Here is a 25778-nt window from a genome sequence, read left to right as displayed (position 1 = left end):
GGTAATGGGTTTATGCACAATTTAGAAAACCACCCCCCCCCCCTGCCTGAAACACCTCCATGTGACTCCTTTATTTACTTCCGGGACATCTCCAAGCGATTGACCAATCACAATAGAGCCAGCCAGCTAACCAATCAGAGTAGACTGGGCTCTGGTTTCAGACAGAGGGTGAAAAGAGGTGCTGCAGCACAGGCAGTATGAGAACAATAAAGAGCTTTTTGAACATTAGAGCATGGAGACATGTCACAGGAGAGACACAACATAATATGAACCTGAAAAGGTGCAGAATATTTCCTCTTTAAAGCAATTATTTACTCAAATAATAATACCACCTTTCATGTGGATATGTAAACAAATGTAAACACATTTATCTCAATGCAAATGTATGAAGATGAACATTTGTTGCCATTGATGTAATGGAAAAAGTTGACAGGAACACTAAAATACATTTGTAAAAGTTCTAGGAGGTTCAGGTCAGTTGACAAAAAAAACAGTATAAGCATGAATTCTGCTGCATTAAAAATAGAGTATATAAATAGGATATGCATGCAAATATAAGCGAGCATGAGGCAGTATGGGGCTGTCAGTCAGTGCTGATGGTGCCTGGGGACCTGCAGCACCGTTACAAGGACAGCACCCGCCCCCCACCCTGCAGCACCCGGCCGGGGCCACAGAAGGCTGCTCAGCTGTGTGGGATCCCTCTAACAAGCTGCTCCCTCAGTCAGGCCTAGCTGAAGCTTCACACTGTTTACTGGGTGCCTAGAACAGGGCCTCAGTGAGCGCTTGTTGCTGGGTTTTAGGTCGGAATAAATTCTGTCTGTGTTCTCCGTGCCAGCGACTCCTCAGTGAATCACGCCTGAAAGAGGAGTTTTCTTAATTCTATCTGTAGACTCGAATCATGAATCCTCTTATTTTTCCTCTTTCATTACCTAAAAAGTATACTTTTATGTGAGATGCATATATTCAATGCAAAGCAGACGTTATGCTATGAATGTTGGGCTATGTGGTGTTGCTAAAATCTTTATCACAACATGGAAAGTATTATTACAATGTAATCAAAATAACAGATGCAAAAATATATATATATATATAAAATGCAATGTAATGAACCACATTCAACTGTTATGAATCACTTTAGACTTGTGTCTGCACAAATATCTAACATTGTGTTGGTTTTGAATTAATAAATGTAATAATCTTTTAATTCATATGATTAAATTGACATTTTTGCTAAAAATTGATGTGAGAGGTATGGGTGACCGCTTAACAGTCAGCTATTCCATCTAAGGGCCCTTGTTCTGTTTAGAACCATAAATATCACACACACACACACACACACAAAAGAAAAATAAATAGTCATAACATATATATATATATATATATATATATATATATATATATATATCTGTCTATACAGAGGTGCCAAACCAGGCCATATTAGAGTCATGAGGCTGGGATTGCTTGAAAGGAAAGACTTTCCATGCAAAGATTCAGCTGTTAAAAGCACTAAGCTAAAGTGCCTTTACACCCGGGTTATGAAGTGTGAGCCAAAACCAGAAAAAGACGTTTGGATAATAAATGTTTCCATTGCAGCTTTTGAAGTCACACCTGGTATTTCTATGTTCATTGTTCACTGTATCTGTGAGGCCTGCATATTGTGGGTTTTACTGTGTGCAGTTGAATGGATGCAATGCTGTGTCTCTGAAGTATTGTGGCCGTCCACATAGATTATTTTTTACCTGGAGAGTAGATAAAATTCTGTTGCATCAACAAAGGTTGCATATTAAAGTATATTCTGCCACTACTCAATTTCCCTAAATTCAATAATAAATCTTGTAAGTACTGCAATACATAAGACCAATCCATACATTTTGATTAGTCCACAAAATGTGATTTCTTTACTATTCCGTTGACACAAACTTGAGGTTAACTAGTAATTTATGTTTTATGGGTCATACACACATTGCAACTCTAATACGGTACAAGTGATCAAAATAGAGTTGCAGCGGTGACACATTTCAATTTGTTAAATAAGCAAAGTTTGTCATCTAAAACATAACATTGTGATTTCTCTACAGGTAAAATCAGCTATAAAAAGGTTTCTTTATGAAGCACAACTCAAACGGTTATTCAGCTAAAACAATCTACATGAACAGCAGCGATGCCATACAACAGTCACACATGCCATGCTCTGAAAGTCTGTAGAATAGCGGTCACTTGAGATAAATGCTGATGTCGGCATGCAAACATGCTCGCATTGGAAAGTCTAACATGCTGATGTTAAATAGGTATAATGTTTCCCATGTGCATGATATAAGTTCAGTGAGTTAGCATGCTGACATTTGATACAGTAACGGAACATACAGTGGGGGTCAAAGGACAAAATATTGGATTAATTAAAAATCTGACATGATTATGGGCATAGGCAAGGCAAGTTTATTTATATAGCACCTTTCAACACAAGGCAATTCAAGGTGCTTTACAAAAATGAAAGACATTCAGACAAAGGCATTTAAAAACAGTCATTACAAAGAAAAGATAATAAAAGAAACATTAAAAGAAAAAATAAATACATAAAAAAGTTAAAGGATCAGCAAAGTGGTTCAGATTCATCCTCATGGAAGCATTTCTGTCTGAACCAAAATTTAATTGCAAACCACCCAATATATTTCACTCTAATACCACAATGTCAACCTTCTCTGCACAACAGGAAAGGTCAGGGAACCACTAAAGTCAGTAAGAATCATCCTCTGGGGACCATGAACATCTGCACGAAATTCAATGGCAATTCAACCAATAATTGTCGAAATAATTCAGTCTTGACGACAGTGATTAACAGACCAACCAATACTTTAATTTCCAGCCAGACACTTTTACTGATCTAATATAATGTGTTTTATTGCAGCCACTGAGGATAAAAGCAGAGCAAATGTCTCTTACATTCCATGCACCATTACATTACCAGGTCTGACTGTAGGCTCCCTCGATTTCACGCTGAATAGCAGGTCTATTTCCTTTGAAAGGTCAGCTTCAACTTAAAGGGGACCTATCATGCTAAATGCACTTTGTGATGTCTTTTATACATACATACAGTGGGCCAAAAAAGTATTTAGTCAGCCACCAATTGTGCAAGTTCTCCCACTTAAAAAGATGAGAGAGGCCTGTAATTTTCATCCTAGGTACACTTCAACTATGAGAGACAGAATGGGGGGAAAGAATCCAGGAAATCACATTGTAGGATTTGTAATGAATGAATTGGTAAATTCCTCGGTAAAATAAGTATTTGGTCACCTACAAACAAACAAGATTTCTGGCTCTCACAGACCTGTAACTTCTTCTTTAAGAGCCTCCTCTGTCCTCCACTTGTTAACTGTATTAATGGTACCTGTTTGAACTCGTTATCAGTATAAAAGACACCTGTCCACAACCTCAAACAGTCACACTCCAAACTCCACTATGGCCAAGACCAAAGAGCTGTCAAAGGACACCAGAAACAAAATTGTAGACCTGCACCAGGCTGGGAAGACTGAATCTGCAATAGGTAAGCAGCTTGGTGTGAATAAATCAACTGTGGGAGCAATTATTAGAAAATGGAAGACATACAAGACCACTGATAATCTCCCTCGATCTGTGGCTCCACGCAAGATCTCACCCCGTGGGGTCAAAATGATCACAAGAACGGTGAGCAAAAATCCCAGAACCACACGGGGGGACCTAGTCAATGACCTGCAGAGAGCTGGGACCAAAGTAACAAAGGCTACCATCAGTAACACACTACGCCGCCAGGGACTCAAATCCTGCAGTGCCAGACGTGTCCCCCTGCTTAAGCCAGTACATGTCCAGGCCCGTCTGAAGTTTGCTAGAGAGCATTTAGATGATCCAGAAGAGGATTGGGAGAATGTCATATGGTCAGATGAAACCAAAATAGAACTTTTTGGTAAAAACTCAACTAGACGTGTTTGGAGGAGAAAGAATGCTGAGTTGCATCCAAAGAACACCTACTGTGAAACATGGGGGTGGAAACATCATGCTTTGGGGCTGTTTTTCTGCAAAGGGACCAGGACGACTGATCCGTGTAAAGGAAAGAATGAATGGGGCCATGTATCGTGAGATTTTGAGTGACAACCTCCTTCCATCAGCAAGGGCATTGAAGATGAAACGTGGCTGGGTCTTTCAGCATGACAATGATCCCAAACACACCGCCCGGGCAACGAAGGAGTGGCTTCGTAAGAAGCATTTAAAGGTCCTGGAGTGGCCAAGCCAGTCTCCAGATCTCAACTACATAGAAAATCTTTGGAGGGAGTTGAAAGTCTGTGTTGCCCAGCGACAGCCCCAAAACATCACTGCTCTAGAGGAGATCTGCATGGAGGAATGGGCCAAAATACCAGCAAGTGTGTGAAAACCTTGTGAAGACTTACAGAAAACGTTTTACCTCTGTCATTGCCAACAAAGGGTATATAACAAAGTATTGAGATGAACTTTTGTTATTGACCAAATACTTATTTTCCACCATCATTTGCAAATCAATTCTTTAAAAATCAGACAATGTGATTTTCTGGATTTTTTTTTCTCATTTTGTCTCTCATAGTTGAGGTATACCTAGGATGAAAATTATCTCATCTTTTTAAGTGGGAGAACTTGCACAATTGGTGGCTGACTAAATACTTTTTTGCACCACTGTATGTGTCCCTGGTGCGTCGGGGAACTCACGCAGCGTCAGAAAATAAAACCCTCTCTCTTTTCCTCCATACCCAAATCTTTTAAAAACGGGTGTACAACGAGCGGATACAGATTTGCTGCCGATATGACGTCAAATCGGCAACGGACCCACAGAAAGTTGCTATCAGAAACAATGCCTGACGTGTGTTGGACGTATTTCCGTCTTTGTTTACATTAGCAAGCCTCGCTAACACTCAGAGCTAACCTGTACTGTGTAGTGCACATGTGTTTAAAAAGCAGGAAATAAAAAAAGGAACTCACCTTGTGATAAACCCGCAAGAGAAAAAGCATTTGAGCTCCATACTGTTTCAGAAATAGTCCTTGACGTGGTTTTAAACAGGATGGCGTTTTATCACAACAGAATTTAACTTTATCTCCGGTAGAATTCTGATCAAGCATTAGCTCCGCCTCCTCTTATTAATTTTTGTTCAAGCTAAGCACCCAAGATCCGCAAAAGAGGGGTTTGAGCAGTATGAGGCATGGCTACAATGGGTGATCTGTTTGGTATTTTTTTTTAAAAACCTTCACAGATATGTTTTGTATAGGTATGGCCCCAGAATATAGTTTTCAAATATAGCATGATAGGTCCACTTTAAGTTGCATTATTTGTTTCTATTTTTCTTCCTTTCTCTCAAACCAACAGGTTAGACCAGCGGTTTTCAAAGTGTGAGGCGCGCCTCCCTGGGGGGGGGGGGGGGGGGCGCCAGAGAGCTTCAGGAGAGGCGCAGCGTGAGAAAAAAATAACGAGAAAAAGATGAGTAAACTTTTGGCTGTCTGTGGGGACCGAGTTCCCCCTCGCCAAAAAGGCTGTAAAAGTGCTCATTCCCTCCACGGCTCCACCTACCTGTGTGAGTGCGGGTTTTCCGCATTGACTTTGATCAAAAGCATGCACCGGTCAAGGCTGCAGCCAGAGGTGGTGCTAGTGGATCGCCGGAGCTGTATTAGATTAACATGCTTATTGCAGGTGTAAGTGCACTGCCTTGCACCATCCTTGATGGAGCATATGTGTGGGCTGGACCTATTTTACAGGACATGAGTGAGCAGAGGGTAGAGTTGTCGATTCTTGTTCAGTTTACTGTGACTATCTTCCTCACCCTCTCAGACTTTCAGTTGCGCGCGCTACTAAAGAGACGCGCTACCATGGAAACCAAACAATGGTGTAGCTGTATCAAAGTCCGAGTGGAAACAGTCCTGAGTAAATCTGATTTTGTCAGAAATCGGGAGAAATGCGGGAGAAATATGACCCCGGGAGGAAATCGGGAGAGGGCAATGAAATCGGGAGTCTCCCGCGAAAATCGGGAGGGTTGGCAATCTACATTTACATGAAACGTCCCGATGGATCATGTTCATGTCAACAGATTTCCCGAGCATGTATGGGCTACGCAAACTTCAATCAACTTGATAATAAATAATCCACGGATCACCAATGTAACGTTTGACTGTTTAATTAAATCAACTTAAAATGACTCAAAAACAGGCTACATTGTTTCACATGGGCTATAGCCTATTATGGCTGTAGCCTACACAGAGCCGAACACACGCGATAAGAGCAGCCAGCGGCACCAACCATGAACAATATTAATAATACAGCTATAGCACAACACAACCCTCTCACTGCCTGGAGAGACGCGACGCCACACACACACAACACAACGGCTCGTCTTCTTGTGTCTCTTCAGCCCCCAAGTTAACGTTAGCTGTCAAGTTAGCGCTAGCACTGACGTTAGCTCCCTCCTCTCTCGGTTCTGTTGTAGTCACAACGTACGATGTGCTACCACCAGCTACATTCGGTTGGTCTTCTTGATCAGGTTGTTTGGCCGTCTTTTTAAAGAAATTGCCCAAGGTAAGTTTTTTTTTTTTTTTCGACATGTCAGCAGCAGCAACAATACCTGGTAAACATGCAGTGCTAACTAAACGAGCTTGTGGGTAGTGGGTGGAGCTGCGGGCAGCGTGCAAGCAGGCGACACTTTTTTCATGAATCATAAACTCTAAATATAATTTTATTTCACTTATTTTACACCTTTGAAAAAAAAACATGCCCAAAATGGAATTTATTTGGTCATCATATCAGTATTTTAGAGAGCTCCCCCCAAATTTCACAAACCATGTTCCCAGGGGAGCTCATGTCACCACTAGGGGAGCTATAGCTCCCCCTGCTCCCCTCCAGTTCGCACCCTGATAAGGAGGTAAAGTTGACGTTAGGTGTGTTGCCGGGAGTATATAAGGATTTATCCACGATGTTGAAAATGTAAGCCCCTGGGTTAGACGTTCTGTGGAGAAGTCTCCATGTTTGGACAGTGCAAACCAAACTGTCTGAATGCATTGTATGATCGCTCTCCGGTTTGTTTGAAGAAAAAGAACATGATCTTAGTAATAAAGTGCAGGTAAGTGTGAAATGAAATCAAAATAATGTGTGCAATGTTACAGATTTTCTGAAGATCACGTTCATTCTATCCCTTTTTTTGGGGTTGACTTCGCAATTTATATATTTTTAAACAGCCACATACCAAATAAGCGAACGTCTTGACTCCCAATATCAACTGAAAATGAGTTTATTTACTTAAAAATCATCGAATTGCTTTCGTTAAGAAAAATAGAATCAGTTACATAGCGTGTCAACAGTTGTAACTGCGACAACAACAACGTAACTTAAAATGGCGGCAACACTGATCGATGTTTACTGTAACTGTCCAAGTCTGTTCACAGTTGCTTTCCCACCAACAACACCAATACCTAGTTAGTGTTTACTTCCTGTCTGCCTTCTTCTGGTGTTTCTCTGATATCCAACGCTCTGTCTTTAAACCTCTTTTCTTCTCTCCCTTGATCCTCCTTACAGCAGCGGTCATTATTTAGCTTAGCAGCGGTGTGTTATCGAGTATTATCAACCTCTGAAATGTCCAAATTGACCAATCAGCATCAAGTATTCAACTACGCCGTACAATAAAAGTAAATATCTTTATCTATTGGATTTCCACTTCTATCCTCATGAGTTGAGTAACAGGATAATAGGGGTGTAACGGTATCCGTATTCGTCCCGTACCGTCACGGTTCGGCACATGCAGTCACACGGCGAATACGCCTTTTTTTACTAGTGGGAAAAAAGTCTGTCACTCAGGGCAGTATTACACTATATATAATCCAGGGGGCGGTATTGCGCCTAACAGCCAGCCGCCCGTAAATAACAAATGAAGAACAAGAACAAAACAACATAACGAACACAATACATGAAGAAGAACAGTTAGTAGCTATGGCGAGTTCACACAACACACAGGAGCTAGAAGACCCACCTGCTTCTTTTAAATCAGGTGTGTGGGAACATTTCGGGTTCCCTGTGGACTACAACAATGATGGGGTGCGAGTTGTGGATCGGACGAGGACGGTGTGTCGGCGTTGTTCGACAGCGGTGCGGTATGCTAGTGGTAACACGTCAAACATGCTCAATCACATCCGAGTCAGTCTCAGTCCCCAGCGAGAGGGTTTTCTCGACGGCAGGTGACATAGTTACCGCCAACAGATCTGCCCTCACTGCTGACAACGTAGACAAACTCATCTTTCTGAAGAACAACTTGAAAATAGAGTCAAGCTTGAGTACCTTTATTTAGGCATAATGGCCTCACACACTCACAAGTTAATTACACATGTTTGACATTGCTCCTAAAGGTACAGATTTTATTTTGTTTTATATGTATCATTGTATTTATTTTATATTTTGACATCAGGAGATGTTATACAGTTCTGTATTGCCTTTTATTGATTGTGATTGAAACACTTTATTATTTATTTTAATATTTTCAAGACACTTTTTAGTTGTCCAGCTTATTTAACCTTTTTGTTTGACATCAGCCATTATAAATAATATGGCCATCTGAGTGTTACTGTTTGTGGTTTGTTTTTAACTGTGTAATACAGTTAATGATTCCAAATGTTAGAGTTCCTTATTTTCATACTAAAACTTGCACTACTGTTAAAAATAAATAACAGCAAAGAAAAATTATGCATTTGGGACTTTTTTTTGCTTTTCCTTATTGTACCGAACCGTGACCCCCAAACCGAGGTATGAACCGAACCGTGACTTCTGTGAACCGTTACACCCCTAAATAATACGATTATTCTTTTTTAACTGTTTCCATACTTTATGCTGAATTAACTTTCTCCCATCTCCAACGTCCTTTTTCCACAAACACACGTTTTCTATCTTCTCACCTAACTTTGAATAAGGAAGCTCATTAATGTGTTTAAACATTTCACATTCCTTGAATGTAAAACAAGTGTGAACAGAGCAAGGTTTAATGTGAGGTTCAATTATCAGATCCACTATAGGTGATGCTCCTCTCCACATGCACTTTTTTCACACACCTCCCGTTTCCCGCGATTCACTCAGTAAACATTACCTCCTTTACACAAGATATATAGGAGAACGTGATTATTGCATAGAGTTCGTAATTTGAACACACCAAGTCTTTTTGCCATCATTCCAGCGGCTATTTGCCTTGCATTTTCAGGCTTCAAGTGCTACAGTAGTTGTGAGATATTTCTTCCACAGTGCATCACAGTGTCCCAACCTCAAATGTATGTGACGCTGTAAACAACACTCTACTCTCACGACTTTATGAATCATACATTTTATTCCTTTTTCTTTTTCCTCAGTCTTTTTTTGGAGGCAACTTCATTGGGATGACTCAATCTTTTATGATGGACATGCACTCTTCTCTATAGTGGCTGGTGTGAAACTTTAATTACGTCACATATGACCTGTACTATTTATAGATTTGGTGAGAATGTGTCTACTTTGGCAGGTAGGGGTGACGGAGCTGGCTAAGGTTTTTCCATCAGCGATGATTGGGTTTGCTACTCTTAACAATGTCCATATTACAGGACAGATTTTTGCAGCTGGCGATTGTGTGATGGGAAATTAGATTTGTGATGCTGCCTTTCCTTCCTTCCATTGATCCATCATTCAATCTATCCATTTATCCAACTATGTATCTATCCAACCATTCATCTATCCATCTATATATATATATATCTATCTATCTAGATGGTGATTGTCATTGTGTAATAGGAAATTAGATGTTGTTATGCTGCCTTTCCATCCATCAATCTATCTATCCATCCAACTATCTATCCATTTACACGTATCCAACTATCTGTCCATCCAACCATTCCTCCATCTACCTATCTATCCATCTATCCATTCATCTATCAATTGTGTAATAGAAAATGTGATTTTTCATCCATCCAATCTATTCATCCATCTCTCAATTTTGCAACACAGCAAAGTGTCTTTTATACCGCTCCATTGGTACTTTGCAGCAGACAAAAAGTTTTTTGAGGTAAAACATGTAAATATAAACGGAATGTATAATTTTAGTTTTGATGGTACACTAAGGACATCATAGTAGCACCATCAATACAAATGACAAACCACACTCAGCCATTAACATTTGCTTTTAGTGGTGATTTTCTGAATATTATTTTCACAGCTGTTTTGTGAAATGTTCAGCTGCGAGCTTAAGAGACATAATCAGCGGCCTCATCAACATCTGCATCAGCGGCATCATCACCCCTGCCATCAGGCCTTTAGTCTTCCACAACAACGCGGCCATAATTATCCTCATCTTCATCATCCACTTGATCCTCTTCTTGACTTTTAACTCATATCTCTACATCAGCTGTTGTCCCGACGATTTATATGTTGCATAATTTACAGAGACATACAACCCTTTCAATATCTGTAGAGCTGATGTTTGTGCTGGCACTCTCTTCACACCGTCGGCTGCACAAACTGTATTTATCAGCGACTTGAAAGCATCCTTTTTAATATATAGATTTTAAATTGTAAATATGTGACTAACTCTTCTAAACGTATGCAACACTTGTGGTCATGGTTGTGCTGCTAGTTTGTGTGCGAGTGTGTGTGTACGTGTGCGTGTGCCTTTTATGTTTCTTCACAAACTGCCAATTTGTCTTGCTGGGAGAGTTCGAAAATACAGGCAAACATATACATAAGATGAGATACATATAAGGAGATAGGGGGTTGTGGCTTGAACCACTCTCAGGCTGTGAAACCAATTTTAACACTATATTGAGTTTCATTTTTTTCTCAGTGACACAAGGCACTGTAACAGCTGACATGTTCACAACCCAGTAAGCCAGGTAATTAGGTAACGACATAACATTTGCTACAAGCATAAAAATGCTACTGTGCACAGTACCCTCATTAAGTAAATGTAAATGTACTGTAGGCGTTGCAAAGGATAAAATGCATGCACATCTGTTTGCTACATAGTTGTAATACCATTTGAAATGCTTTTCTTTTAGAGATGCAATTGGTTTGGGTTCCCCGAGCAAACAAAAAAAAGGTGATTTAAATGACAGCAGGCAGCATCCTGTTTATTTGGTTAGGCAGTGCGACGTGAACCTGCTATAATCAGTCCAATCTAGCGGGATAAGAGCACCACCCTTATAACCGTCAGTGTTGGAGGTCGGGTGGCGGCTATCAGGGGCTTAGCCGAGGAACAAAAGCTACCAAACATCATTAGACAAAGCTCTGCCCGGGTATATTCACTTTCAACACCGAATATATTCACTCATACTTCAGTGTTTTATTGCATACAGAAAATGATCCTCGCTGAAAATAACTATTTGTCTTTTTGATATATTTTTTTTGACATTTTCCGCTTGCCACCCACTCAAATCTGTTTCAGCACATAATGACGTGAGTGATGTGTGTGTACGAGCGCAGGACGTCGTGGGGAGCAATTTATTTAGATTCTGTCAATCTCACGCAGGTAAGACAAAGTAGGAATGAGTGGGAACATCTTTGAGGCTCATAAATGTATTTGATATTGTGATTATATGGTGGGCTGACATTTCAGGAAAATGCTTCCTGTCAAAGCGGGTGTTCAGACCAAAATCAGCCCTGGAAAGAGGCTGCCCTCGGGGGGGGGAGTGTTGCTTCATGACCATGACATGAGACATGAATCCTGAAATAATAAGGAACAGGGGTATATTATACTGCAGAGTGAAGCACCATCACAGGGGCAATTAATGTATGTTTCGTCACAAAGGATTGCAAGGTAAAAGCAGTTTATGATACAAGTAATCCACATGCTGCCAGCTTTGCCGCATTCACATGCATGGGAAAGTTGCATTATCCGCAATAAAGGGCCAAAACAAACAATTATTTTTGTTGATTAATTGGTTAGTCTAAAAAGGAAAGAAAGAAATGACTAAAATGTATCTTAATATGCAAAAGCCAGTTGAGATCATTTGTTTTAATCTTGTTTTTCCGAACAAGTCCAATTCCTAATATTAAAGGATAATAGAAGGAAAATTAAATAAATAAAAATGGACTATGTAAAACTATTGGAAACATCTGAGAACCCGCAAGTGTTTGGAACATTAAATGTTTTCCAGAATGTCCCAAAAATGGTTAATTACTTTTGCACAACCCATGGACTGTAATTTCTATGAAGCAGTGATTTGAGCACGGCTGAGGGAAATAAGGCACGGTGATTATCATCAAAGATTATTAAAAAAAAATGTAATTAGAGTCCTCTTGATAGATGTTTTTAAAAGCATGATGTTCAGCTTTCTTAGTTGAAATGTGGCAGAGGTTAGCTTATGATGGTTAACAACAAAATGCATTCTCAATCTTCAATTCATTGCTCTTAATTTTTGAGAGCATTTATTTCGCTTATTTAGTCATTTAAAATGCCCATGAAGCAGCTCACAGACAGGTAATGTGCAAGAACCTCTTATAGGGAGTTCCCAGAGGATCCTAAAAGATTAACAAATATTCTAAAACACAACCGTCATGAAAGCAGATGATCTTTACAATAAATGACAGTTCTTTCCTCCTGAACACTCAAAGAATACTTAAATTGCAACCGAGCTATCGTCCTCACGGTATCAATACACAGTATGTTCCGGAAATTAGCTCCTCATATAGATATTTCAGAAAATACACATGGAAAATATGTAACGAGACAACTAGTCCCTCCTGTGTTTCAGTGGCATTACCAGGAGCCATCACTCACAACTGTACAGTATACTGCTAATGATGGCAGTGTGTGTCCTTGAAAAGCTCAGTTAATAAGCAGCCATGCCATGACATCTATGGTTAGATCACCCAGCGCTGTCAAATCTCATCCTGAGGAGAATGCCACCAGACAAAACGGAGAGTGGGAGCAGGCAAGCGTCCTACTCTGTGATTCTCCTCTCGAGACACACACACACACACACACACACACACACACACACACACACACACACACACACACACACACACACACACACACACACACACACACACACACACACACACACACACCACACACACAACTCCTCCTCAGCAGCCATGCAACAGAACAGCCTGGGTTAATCCTGGGTAACAGCTCCTTGGCCGCGATCAGGCAGCTCCACTAAGACCCAATGAATACTGACATTGATACGGCAAGGAGCCTCCTCACACAGGTAAGACACACGAGACAAACGCCTTTATAGATGAAGCAGCCTCGGGCAAGGATAAGATTGATTTTGCAATGCAGTATTAGATGAGATTTCCGATGCATACTACAACGAATTAGCATGAATCTGTTCCCCGCGAGGGACGCCTGCAGACACGCAGTGAATTGAAATAAATGGCTGTCCCAGTGTTTACCACACCATCCTATGCTGCAGTCAGCTGGCCAGCTAAGTGTGACAGGCCCGGTTTCAGGCTCAGCAGAGATCAGCGTGATGGATGGACGGCCAGGCAGCTGCTGAAATCCCCTGATCAACGGCCAGCCTGGTATGCCACTCACTGATCAATTGCATCCACGTAGATTTTCGCCATCTGCTTTAATGTGACATGATAAGGAAGAATAAACCTCACAGGGCCGTGCCCCTTTGACCTCCAGTCGTACACCAATTTACAACGACTGGCCGGGTTATTTCCGCTCTTGTTTTCCCCCCGAAACATAATCTACCTTTCATCGTGTCCCGTGGCTATTATCCCGAAAAGACGAATGCCTGTGCCGGTGAGAGTAACGCCATGAATGAAAATAAATATTCATCGGGCGATCTGCAACTAAGATAGTGTAAGACCTCAGCAGCCCCATCAGAAGTCCCTGGCAACAGATCTGATGCAAGTACTGTCCAAACGTTTCAATGGCCAAACTTTTGTGGGGATTTATTACATTTGATTTCAAGCAACCAGCTGCTGAGGTGATGTAGATAAAGCTTATTGTCAGGCTGCCAGTTACTCAAGGTGAGCACTTGACCTTCCTTGTGTCCCCTGTAAAAGAAACTGGCCCATGCACACGTTTCTTTTAAGGGGGAATCAGTATACCATTAAGGCTCAATGTGGTGCCATAATGAATCGGGCAGTATTGATCCAGTCTGTTATTGGCATTCATTACTAATGCATCATTTGCATTCAAGAATGGCAAAACCAAATATTAAACAAGGCAATCCCAAATATCAAAGTATTCTAGATCCTCAATATTTTTCTTTTACAATATATATTAAATTGATGATATTTCATGAAATACTGGTTCTTTCACAGTCAATTAGGCGCCCCAATTTGGGCCACTTAGCTGCAATTTAGCCTTTTGGATGAGTTAAAAACCCACACAGAGTATATCATGTAGTTACTGTATAAATACCAAAATCCCAGACAATATCTAGTCCCATCACACCGCCAAGCTTTACTTGTTTTGGGGTAAAAATAAAACCGTAAGTAGAGCATACAGGGGAGTACATTTTTTCGCTATCAGTGCTGTGTAGTAAGCCTCGCTGTATTGCCATCTTCTGAGCACTGTTACTGCATAATGTATATCCTGACGGGTGATATTGTTTTCTATATCTCTAAGGGCACTGATTATGCTGCCTGGGCATGTTTTGGTTATCAGTGTGCAGTTTCAGTTTCTCATACTGTCACACAATAACAATGGATGAGCTTAAATATCTACAAATGCAATGCAACATTCTTGAATGTACAAAAGCCCTGACTGGAACAGAGAGACAACCTGCTTTCTTCAAATGCTTGGTCACATATCTTAGATTCAATAGTGAATTCTTATTATAAATATCACCCTCAGGGGCTTTTATCTGCACTATGAACGTATTATTCTGTATGCTATTTTGGTCCAATTACAACAGAAAATGAAACACTTAAATGACCTTGTTTCGATTTTTTTTGTGATTACTTGTCTACACTATCCTCTTAATCAAGACTAGAAGCTAATTGGATGCCTCATAATCAACCTTAGAAGGTCATCAGTTATAAAAGCTGTTTTTCTGCTGTTCCTAAATGATCTTTTATCAATAGTAACACGGAAACGCCATAAAATGTACCAACGTTACTGAAAGGAATATCCTGGTGTGCTGCTCTCCGAGTTATCATATGTGTGACTTCATTACTATTAATATAGCGTGTGACTTTTCTGCAGTCATTCTGCTTCCTGAACTTTTCTAACCCACTCACGCAACATGAAGGATTTTAAAAGTGCAGAAAAGAAAAAATAAAATTGAAATAAATGCACGATGGTTGGTTGTCGGCATTATGTCAAGCTAAAAATGTGACCAGGTACGTTTTTGTCATTCACATAATAAATTAATCACAACTGAGCTTTTCAAATAACAATTCCGTCACCGCTTTTCCCAATATGACATCCTCCAATTCTGCAGCCTTGTCTGAATTCTGAGCAGCATTCAGCTTACAGGAAATGATAGACCACCTTCAGTTCCATTCCACCTACTGTACCACCTGTGGTGAAAATAACCGGCAATTTCAACGACTATTATTCCTCAGATATATTGAAATATCAATCAAGCTTTCCAGAAACTGCTGCCACTGAATGTATAGATATGTTCTTGTAGAGATATTGGTGTCTACATCCGGACTTTCATTCTATCTAGTCTTGAAACAAGTAGAACAATGACCTAGATTGGGCTGCTGGTGTCATAACTCTGACAATAAGGCTCCTAGCTATGACTGGTATTGAATGTGGGATTTACATTTTTGTATTCAAGTATTTTGTTTTCAACACACAAATAATTAAATAACTCAAACTTGCCAAAAGTGTAAAGAGACAAAGATCTCAACAATGACCTTTTTTTTGTCTTCACCATCCAGGGACATAATCCCGGTTTGGCTGTGCAGCTGGCATGCAACTGAGTCACGCGTCAGCCCTGATTAGAAGCAGCAGTGGTCCGCGGGCCCCGTTCCTCTGCCAGAGCCAGGAGTGGAAAAGGCCAGGGCCACCACTTTCAGTCTGTGGATATGACCTTGATGGGGTATGATAGAGAGGAAGCGACACAATTCGCTATGCCGCACAATATCTGTAACCTTCCACTTCCACAGTACACGCATGCTGAAGCGTGACACACACACACAAACACACACCATGTCAACTCTGCCCTGTCATTATTTCAGGCATCCTTCATCTCCCCCTTCATGTCTTCTGATCATCCAACCCTCTGTTTATATTTGCTTGTGATTTCCACCAGATATCTGAATATCAAATATTATATTCTTTCCTGCTCAGCAGCTGCCATGCTATCGTTAAAGTCAAACCAGTGTAGCTTTATGAGATAATGGATCAGTTTAAATTATTACGCTTTATGAAAAATAATATGATGTACCATGCAGTTCATTTCTATTAATGAACATACAATTATTTGTCATATTATTTAAAACATTATTAAAAGGAAGAATTGTGTTATTTGCTGTTTTTTCTTTTTTTAAAAGGCAACCCTACCCAAGCCCTTTAATCTCATTGGAAGCAGAAATGGAAACAGATGTCTTGTGAGTCAAACATAGCAACACGAGTGGGGTAAAGATGGCACTGAAGGCACCAAAAATACTTGGTGGTGAGTAAAATCTTGGCAGTGGCATATCCTGTGTCATAACAGAGCGGATAAGAAAAAAAGATAAGCATGTGAATTATATCACAGAGTGAAAACAAAATTGCAGTACAACAAGAAGGAAAACAATAAGCCAAGACAGTGACACACCCCGCTGTTGCATTGCTGCCTAAAAACATCACCATAACGACACTATTTGCACACAAAAAAAGTCCTGCATGGCATTGCATAAGCACATTGCTCACATTTTGAGAATAGCAAGCCATGGCTTCCTTGATGTCAATGTGGCGTTCATTTAGAAACCCAAGTGGCGTACTAAAGAGTGAGACAGCCTTTAAATTAGTCTGTCAGCACTGGATTTAAGATTATAGCCTAACATCTAATGTTTATGAGAGAATGTGCAAGGGATCTGAGATGCAACAATTGTGTTGCTGTCCACAAGTGAGGTGCTGAGAGATATCCAGCAACAGTAACCAAGCAGAGGTGGTCACCTATTACTGCTGAACAGGAAATCTGAGCTAGAAGTGCCCTTGCCTGCTCTGTGAACACAGGCGATTCAGTTTCCCTGCTGCGAGAAGTGAGTTACAAAATGTGTTGTTGGAGGAGAATTTACAAAGCAAATAGGTTTACAGGAGGAGGAGCAGTGTGTTAGGCCTATATGTGCATGGGTGTAGCTCTGAATCCTGGGCACCTCCCCCCATATACTAATTTCCATGTCAAACAACAGAACCAGAAGACAATCCAAGCACATCCTTGAATGTATTAAAAGTCAACAATACATGAATGCATGCAATCCAATTACAATAAACTGTGATTGGGTAAACCGTCTCTATCAACTTTAAAAAATATGCGTCAGTGTTAAAATAAGGGTGGAGGACAAACTGAAATGTATTTATTTTCTAAAAAAAAAAAACATTTTGTATTTTGGAGCTTTAATGTGAACCACTCAGTGGTGGACCCGGCTGAACTGATCATCTGCTGTATGGAGGCATGCAGCTCCCATGTAGGCGTGGATACTGGGCTGCAGGTTTTAAGAAACATTATCTTATCAACCAGGTAAGAACCTTTTTTTCCAGCTCAAAACTCCCCCACCCCTCCTCATAATTCCAGGTATAGGTTGTAATGCCTCCTTTGTTGCAGATGATGTGGCATCTGCTTGACTCAACTGTTTCCCTCTCTGTCTCCCTACCTTTAAACTGCCCAATCCTTTGGCACAGAACATGAAATCCCTCTCAATAATAAATAAGCTACCTCAAGCATTTTCAGAGACAGGGGGCCTGCATGCTGCATGGCTCAAAGACCACCTTAACTTCACTTTTAAATATATGTATATAACATGAAGTCAGCCAAACCGACATGTGGCATCTGGCGTAAGCAAATAAAAGGTGTCTCGTTTCCATATTTCTGCCGGGGCTGCAGCCTTTATTCAGAGGAGAAGGCAGCCCTGTAGGTGCTGTATAGCAAGACCACAGGACATGTCTTCCGGCACGCAATTAAGCGACCTCATCCGCAACCGTGTTGGATTTGGAGGGCTATACCTCTCCTCCACCCACCTCAACTGACTGTAAACACTGATAACAAAGACGGTTTGGGTTAAAAGCGTGTTATCTCTAGCTGCATTAAGTGAAATCTTCAAAAAAAGACTCCTCAACACAAGTGTCAATAATTGGCGAGCAGCTGCTCCAACATCCCCCGAATTGGAATACAAACAATCCACTGACATTGAAAAACACACACAGATACGGCACGGGCTTATGTTGCCGCTTCCTACCGCAGCACGCTTTAAAGCTAATTATCCAAAAGGTCGTTTGTGTGTAGGAGGTGAGCGGTGTCGTTTACCTGAGCATCATCCAGCGATCCGACACATGGACACGGCGCGATTATTCCAGCCAGGCAAACGCAAACACAAGAGGAAGGGGTGGTGGGGGGAAAAAATCTAAACTGAGCAGAGATGAATGCGGCAGATGAATATGCGACCTCTGTCTTCAGAAAGGATAGTCTTCTTATCTTTTAAGATGGTGCTGTGTCGATGGAGGCAGGCAGGCAGGGAAGCCCCGAGCTTCTCCGTGCAGACAAAGATGCTTTCTCTCCTCCGCCGCACCGAGCAGCACAGCCGTCATTCCCCCGACACTTGATGGTAATAGTTTGGTAGGTAGATTATATGGGTTGAGGGCGCGGTCAGCTGTCGTTGACCAATCCTGCTCCCCACCAAACTAACAGCAGCGTTGCCATGGAGGATTACATGGAGTTTAACCACAGAAAGGTAACATTTGGTAATGAAGCACATACTGGTATCATATTGGAATGAGCATTATCAGAGTAGATCAATGGGGAGCAAGTAGTATGAGAGACACATGTCCATAGACCTCACCCACACTCTTGCTGCCGGAGTGTCCTCAAGCAAGGCAGGATACACCAGCTGTTGGATAACAACAAAACAACTCAATTGTATTTGAATATTTAAAATGTTTCTTCAATGGAAGTGAACTGTAATTTTCCCAAGTTGTGCCTCCATGATGTTTAGGCGAGCCACTTAACATTATAACCTGCATGTCATAGTCTGTCCAATTACACATTTATGTTGATTGTTGAAGTTAATGTTCTTAATTCAACAAAATTCCATCAATTTAACCGGAAAATATCGTTTTTAATAACATTAATCAAAATACTATCAATGAGCGCAATAACTCACCGATGTATATCTCCAGCTGCCATCATCAGTAGCAGGTGGGTGGTGTAAGTGCATTTGTATTTGATAGAGAAACACATTAGTGTGATGGGGGTTTGCTAGTAATGGCCCCTATTATAAATGCAGGACAAGCTACAGCCACACTGGGGTCTAACGCCATGATGGCAGGGAAAAGAGGGCAAGTGGATGCTGGGATTAAGATTTGTAGCAATGAAATATTAATTGAATAATGCATTGGTTTGGTTGGTAGTGAAGTAGAAATGTAAAATCTGAAATATGTAAATGATCAAATAAAGATAGCCTAACATGTCTTGTAAATAATGCCTAAACTAAGTAATTAAAGAAACAAGTAAAGGTTATTAACCTCTAAAAGCCTCTTAAGGTGAACCATATTGGCTTGAGCCTTCCTTGTGAGAGATCAAATTAAAGCAATCTTGAATTTGAGGATGAGGTATGAAAAATTAATGTTCTGAAATGTTTTTGCCTGTTGAGCAATTCAGCCTGCATGATTAAATTAACTTTACTTTTACGGGTAGATTTCAAAAAGCCTCACTGCTATAAATCAACACTATATCAGTATTTATAATTGAACACTTGTGGGAATTAAGTAATGTGTTTTCCTTACACTATGATAGAAAAGGGTACATTGTGTGTCACATTGAAATATTCCATAATATACTGAAAAAGGTAACAATGACACAAAAAAAATACAGCAATCAAAAAATTCAGCAAAACAACCAAAAGCCATTTTCTGAACCAGAAGCATGTCGGCACCACATTTGCCTCCCGGTCACATACTGAAGGAGAGACGGAGGCACTGAAAACCAAACAAGCCTCATCATGCTGAATGTTTTAAACCCTCCACTGAAGAGTAAAGTTCAAACACATGTTAGAGGTTAAATATCTACGGAGGGGTTGACTTAGCACAGAGGTGGAGTGGTTCTGAATTAGCTGTCTTCATCGTGGTCTTCACATATTACATTCAACCCCTCTTTGACTATTGCTGCTGCATTACCATTTGGCAGAGAAGACACGGTTTGACGCAGATGCTCTACTACGGGATATACTTTATAGTTCTTCTCTCAAATCTTGGCCTTATAGTTTTGCTGGGACTAAGATTTGTAGCGATTAAATATTAACTGAATTAATGTGGGTTCTTGTTTAATAAATAATAAAAAGGAGTTTCTTTAGTGAAGTACAAATGCAAAATCACAACTTTGAAAATGGGCAGATGAGCATAACAATTGTGCATTTTGTGATATTGATACGCAGAGTGAAGCAGGTAGGACCCAAACGCAGATAACACTTGATAATACCTTTATAGCAAGGGCTCTTATCTAATATATAACTTGAACAAACAAAACACTCTACGTTGAACTAGGTCACAAACAACTAGACACACCAGGGAAACTAACGACAGGAGGAAAAACACAGGGAAAAGGACCAGACAATAACCCAGGAGGAAAACATGACAGCAAACACCCAAACATACAAAACTACAAGCGTGACATAAACCTAGGAGTGTGACAGATATTGATTGGGGTGCTGCAAATGTGGCACCTTCATTCTTTAAATAACGCACCGAAAAGGCTCTATTTATTCCCAATAATTGTAAAAAACAAACATGATTGCATGTCTCTTAATGATTTCTAAAGTGTCTTCAATCTGATGACCTCACATGTCAGAGCACCAGAGTCCTTGTGCTATTTTTTCAAGGGTGCTTTTTAAGCTTTTAACCCAAAAAATAACATGAAAATCTAAATTAAAAAGTAGTAAATTACAAAGTTTACCCTCTTGCCTTCCTGTTAGAATAAAAACCAAATCATCTGAAGAGGAAAATGTTCAGCTCTCCATTAGCGCTTTGCTTTTCACCAGCAGAACATTTGACAGAGATATTGCTGGATACATGTTAGCGTCGCTGTCAACACTTGATTTTAATAGCCATATCATCAGCATGAGGAAAATGTGCTGTAAAACATTTCATATTCTGACCCAACATCTCTGCTGTATTTTGGAGATGGTAAGAAGATTTTAGGAGACAAGCAAGCTGTTATTTAAAACAATGCACAGTATGGATACAGCAACATGTCATTTAAAGGACTTCTCTTAATTTTAAGTGGGGCTGTCTTTGTAATTGCTCACCATCTGTTTTATTTTAACATTATGTTAAGCCACAGTATAAGATTGTAAAAAATGGTTGGTTCACTTCCATCAACAATAAAATGCATCCAAAACCATTGTGCAAGCAGACAATTATAGTCCATGCAGTCAAGGTACAAGCAATCAAAGTTAGTTGAGCCAGAAAGCAGAAAGAATATTAATAACCTTATCCGATTACATCATTTTTGGTTAAAGATCTCAAATGTTATAGCAAATTAACTACAGGCTGTATTATACATTTTTTTTCAAAATGTAAGGCACAATGTCATGTACAGTACAGGGGCTGCAATAATAATACAACACCAGAAAATAAGAGAAGAATAAATGCCATACAAGTACACATACAGATCCCAATGCAATTTACAATGACTATTTATTTTTGGAGTGAAATAACTCAAAACCTCCTATAGATGGATTGCTATGTATGTAATTTACAGGAGTTGTGGTTTTTGGTTGTCCCCTTACTGCTCTGTTGTCCCCTTTGGTTGTCCCCTTACTGCTCTGCTTCCCTCATGTTGCTCACAATCAGTTACATCTTTAGTTTTTGGCCAAACGGCTGCTTTAGCATCAGCTGTAATTCGTGTTGAAGTAGCAAAGGTTAGCAGGCTAAAATGCTTGTTGATTTGTGATATTGGGCTGAATAGAACTGACTTGAATTGACCAACATGTTAGCATGCTGACGTTAGCATTCAGTTCAAAACACTGCTTAATTTCAACCTGGCACTGCTGCTAGCTTGAAGAGTATTATGAATATGTTGTGTTAATGTAGAATTATTGTGCACACATTTAATAATATAAGAGAACACATGTAGAACCTAAAAAGTGGGTTTCACTCTAAAGCATTAAGACATTATGATGTTTGGCCACCCAGCTGTTATCTATTTGTCCCACCTATGTGACAATAATACTCTTTCCAATACACACTTTTATTGTCAACAACAGTGATATTTCTGCACCAAACACAAAAACAGTTGTGTGTATGTTTTACAGACCTGTCTAAGGCAATTATTGATTTGTATTCTGCTGTAAGGCAGAGTGAAGCTCTGCATCCTACATGAGGACATATTTGTGCTTATCTGTTGTGCATACACATCTACCATTTCGATAAATTATTAAGCAACAATCGTATTAAAAAGAAAGCCCTTGAGACTCAAGCAAATAATGCATGTTATTTAAATGTGCTTTCTTGGATATAGCAGCAAATTGCAGGATAGTCTTCTTGTTTTCACCAGCTGAGAAAATGAATGTGGCTTTTGCAGTTCTCGTGTTACCCTCTGTTGTGCAGTTTAAGCGATTTGCTTAGTATAATTAAGCAGTTAATATTCAAAACAGACCAGATAACAAACAGTCAGCAGAAGTGCGGTGAAAGTAAAGAAGGTCTTATTAAGTCTCAGAGTACCTAACTAACTAAAATCCAATAAGTGTTACATAAATTGCTTTGCAAGAGCTTGCAATATTGATTAATAGCAGGTGAACATGGATGACACATTAATGAGTTATTTAATGTTGGATATGTGCAGCAGATCAAGTTTTAAGTAACACTAAAGTGCAGAGTTATTCATATGACTGTATATATCTTTCACTGACTTAAAATCTCCTCTGACTAATGTCATTGCTTTGGTAATGCATGTACTGGTGTTTTGTAAAAGTAATATGAGATCATCATAGACAAATAAAATATATAATATTCAGGTGAAGATGGGAACTATGCAGGGAGTTCTGTGATAGGGTTGTTAGTTTTCCTGCCTTAACAGGGGCAACAGGCGATTGAGGGAGCTGTCAATCAAGCAAAGTCTGTGCACACCCACACAGTCCTGGGGTCTTATCTGAGTTTTAAAAAGGAGTGAGAGAATATATATGACTTCTTTCCTGAAAACTCGCAGCTGTTCCCTTTACGCCAAATGATGATTTACTGGTGCATTTATCATGATAATTAGTTTTATCTTTAGGAGTATAAATACACATTTTACATTGCTACAGTGATGGCAGGCTGTGGCTCAGTGGGTTAGGGTGCTGATCTTCAGATCAGGGGAGAGCAAGTTCGAGTCCCACTGCAGTCAGCATGTTGTTGTGTCCAAGACACTTCACCTCAAATTGCTCCTGTGGGGATTGCCCACAGGACTGAATGTAAGTCACTGGATAAAAGCGTCTAACAAGGGACATGTTAGACGCATGACAGTTTTGATGCTTGGACTTTGGGCGTCTTGTTTTTCTGAAAGCAGAAGACACGAGAGCAAAGTAAAACCAAATGCTGAAAAATGCATTTATTGGCGACCAAAATGTTACAAATGACCTTCATGAACATAAACCACACTCTGAAAGGGTAGAAGTCGTTAGCAGACAAACTGGGTGACACTGTTGTAGCCCTACCCTAAAGCTTTACCTGTTTTGTAGGCGATGTTACTCTAAATGGGACCATCATTTATAAAAATGAACATCATGAGGATTGAAGATGTCTTGAAAGTAACTATGGAGACGTTAAACTCAAAGACAAGATGTTTACTTCAGTAATCAATCAAGTTAGGAGTTGTGTCATTTTCTCATAGACATCTATACAATCAGTTTGTATTATCAATTTATAACTTTACCCTGACTTTTAGTCCCTGCTCTGAGTTAAGAAAAGAACACAAAAAAAACTATTCATATCTTAGACTGCACTGAAACTTTTATCCATGTATTTTTTTCTTTTAATGTTTATCTTATTAGCTTTTCTTTTTAATGACTGATTTTAAATGCCTTTTTCTTAATGTCTTTCATTTTTTGTAAAGCACTTTGAATTGCCTTGTGTTGAAAAGTGCTATATAAATAAACTTGCCTTGCCTTACAGACCCCACGTTTCAAATAATGGAATTTAGCAGTCGAAATTACATTTAATTCATCACCATCATCAGGGTTTCTCCAGAGCCAGAGAAGACATTAGACATCTGTTTTCCTAGACTAAGTACTGTAGGTTTTCCTTGATGAGCAAACTTAACTTTATATATGAAATTGATGTACAGTATATACGCACATTGAATTTCTTGGCAAATCTCCTTGTGTTAATTAGTGCAGATCTTTAATAACTCACACCTTGTAGCTGCTAATGCTGTGTGTGCTTCTTCAGTCTACTTAATACACAACAAAGCTGGTGTTTCATGTGGCATTAGCAGATGTACCACCAGGTGACAGTATTCCTCTTGTCTTGGCCCCATGTTGACAGGTTCAGAGAGTGACAAAATAAAGCGTTTAACCGAGAGAATAAAACACTGCAACCAAACAACATCCCAGTGAACCGACTGTTCTGTGATTCATTGCCATCAAGAATGCAATGCAAATCAGATGATTGGTATTCAGCAAACACAACACCCTTTTAACTCGACACAACAGAAATGTTCAGCGCGGATGCAATTAAATGCCTTTTTACCACCATCAGAGTTAAAATTGTATTACACAAACACAAACAATAATACTGATCGTGTTTGTCATCATTAGAAAGCAGAGATAAATCATTTCACGGTGCATGAAATCTGAATTGAGCACTTCAGATTTTCAGTTTAGTATAACAAATGTTTAACTTAGCAACTTGTACAAATACAATACATCACAGAAAGGGAAACACTGAGGCATATTAACAATTGCTTGCTGCAGCTTCATGTAAAGGAACACATGTGTGCCAAGTGGGAAGTGTAATACCTCAAGTCCATAATTGTTGGTGAGATGTAAACAGAGATGCTCATATTCTCCAGGCAAGAAAAGGAACAGCTTTCCTAACAGACTGCTTGTTACAATGAGGATGTCTGGGAGTAAATGTGTGACTGAGGCAAGAGACAATTAAAGCCAGATCTAATTAAGATGCAATTATTGGGTTGCTTAGATGCTCTCACATTTGGAAAGCAGCCATGGGTTTGTTGAACGTAGACAAGATTTTAAAAAAAAATGTTTAAAAAGAGACATTAAAGTTGCACACACTCTCACTAAGGGGGCGTTGGAGAACTCCAGTTCGAAACCCGCTCCCGCCCCACTGCGTCAGGCCGTTGTGTCCTTGGGCAAGACACTTCACCCGAATTTGCTCCTGTGGGTATTGTCCACAGTGGATGACCATTACATGTATGATCTGTATGTGTAATGTGTATTTGTAAAGCGCTTTGAGAGTCTTTGATAAAGCGCTATAATAAATATAAGGATTATTATTATTACTATCTGGCCTCATGCAGAGTGTGTTGGCACGTTTTCCCTCAACCACGCGCTACCTATTTTTACTTGTTTATTAATGAATCACACTTCAATCTGACAAGTCTCATTTCAATTTTGTTCACACTTTGCTTCCTTTGAAGCAAATCCCATGACTACTGATACCTCGTGTTGTGTAAATGAAGAA

General features: G+C 39.9%; 1 protein-coding gene across 15 annotated transcripts in view; it reads right to left on the bottom strand.

Annotated features, from left to right (window-relative positions):
* The window catches only part of LOC117562664 (neurexin-2-like), a 153731-nt gene extending 134883 nt beyond the window's left edge, over nucleotides 1-18848 (bottom strand). For 8 of the 15 annotated variants that reach the window (XM_034240495.1, XM_034240505.1, XM_034240498.1 and 5 more), the window contains exon 1: nucleotides 18412-18847. The gene's annotated coding sequence lies outside the window, so the exon portion shown is untranslated. Of the gene's footprint in view, nucleotides 1-15817; nucleotides 15848-18411 lie in introns of those variants that run through there. The other 7 variants (XM_034240500.1, XM_034240507.1, XM_034240508.1 and 4 more) reach the window with 2 other exon arrangements.
* Nucleotides 18849-25778: the final 6930 nt, after the last annotated feature.

Source organism: Gymnodraco acuticeps, unplaced genomic scaffold (assembly GCF_902827175.1).
Source record: "Gymnodraco acuticeps unplaced genomic scaffold, fGymAcu1.1, whole genome shotgun sequence".
Classification (NCBI taxonomy): domain Eukaryota; kingdom Metazoa; phylum Chordata; class Actinopteri; order Perciformes; family Bathydraconidae; genus Gymnodraco; species Gymnodraco acuticeps.
Note: the sequence above shows the minus strand (reverse complement) of the source record. Positions and strands in the feature narration are given on the sequence as shown.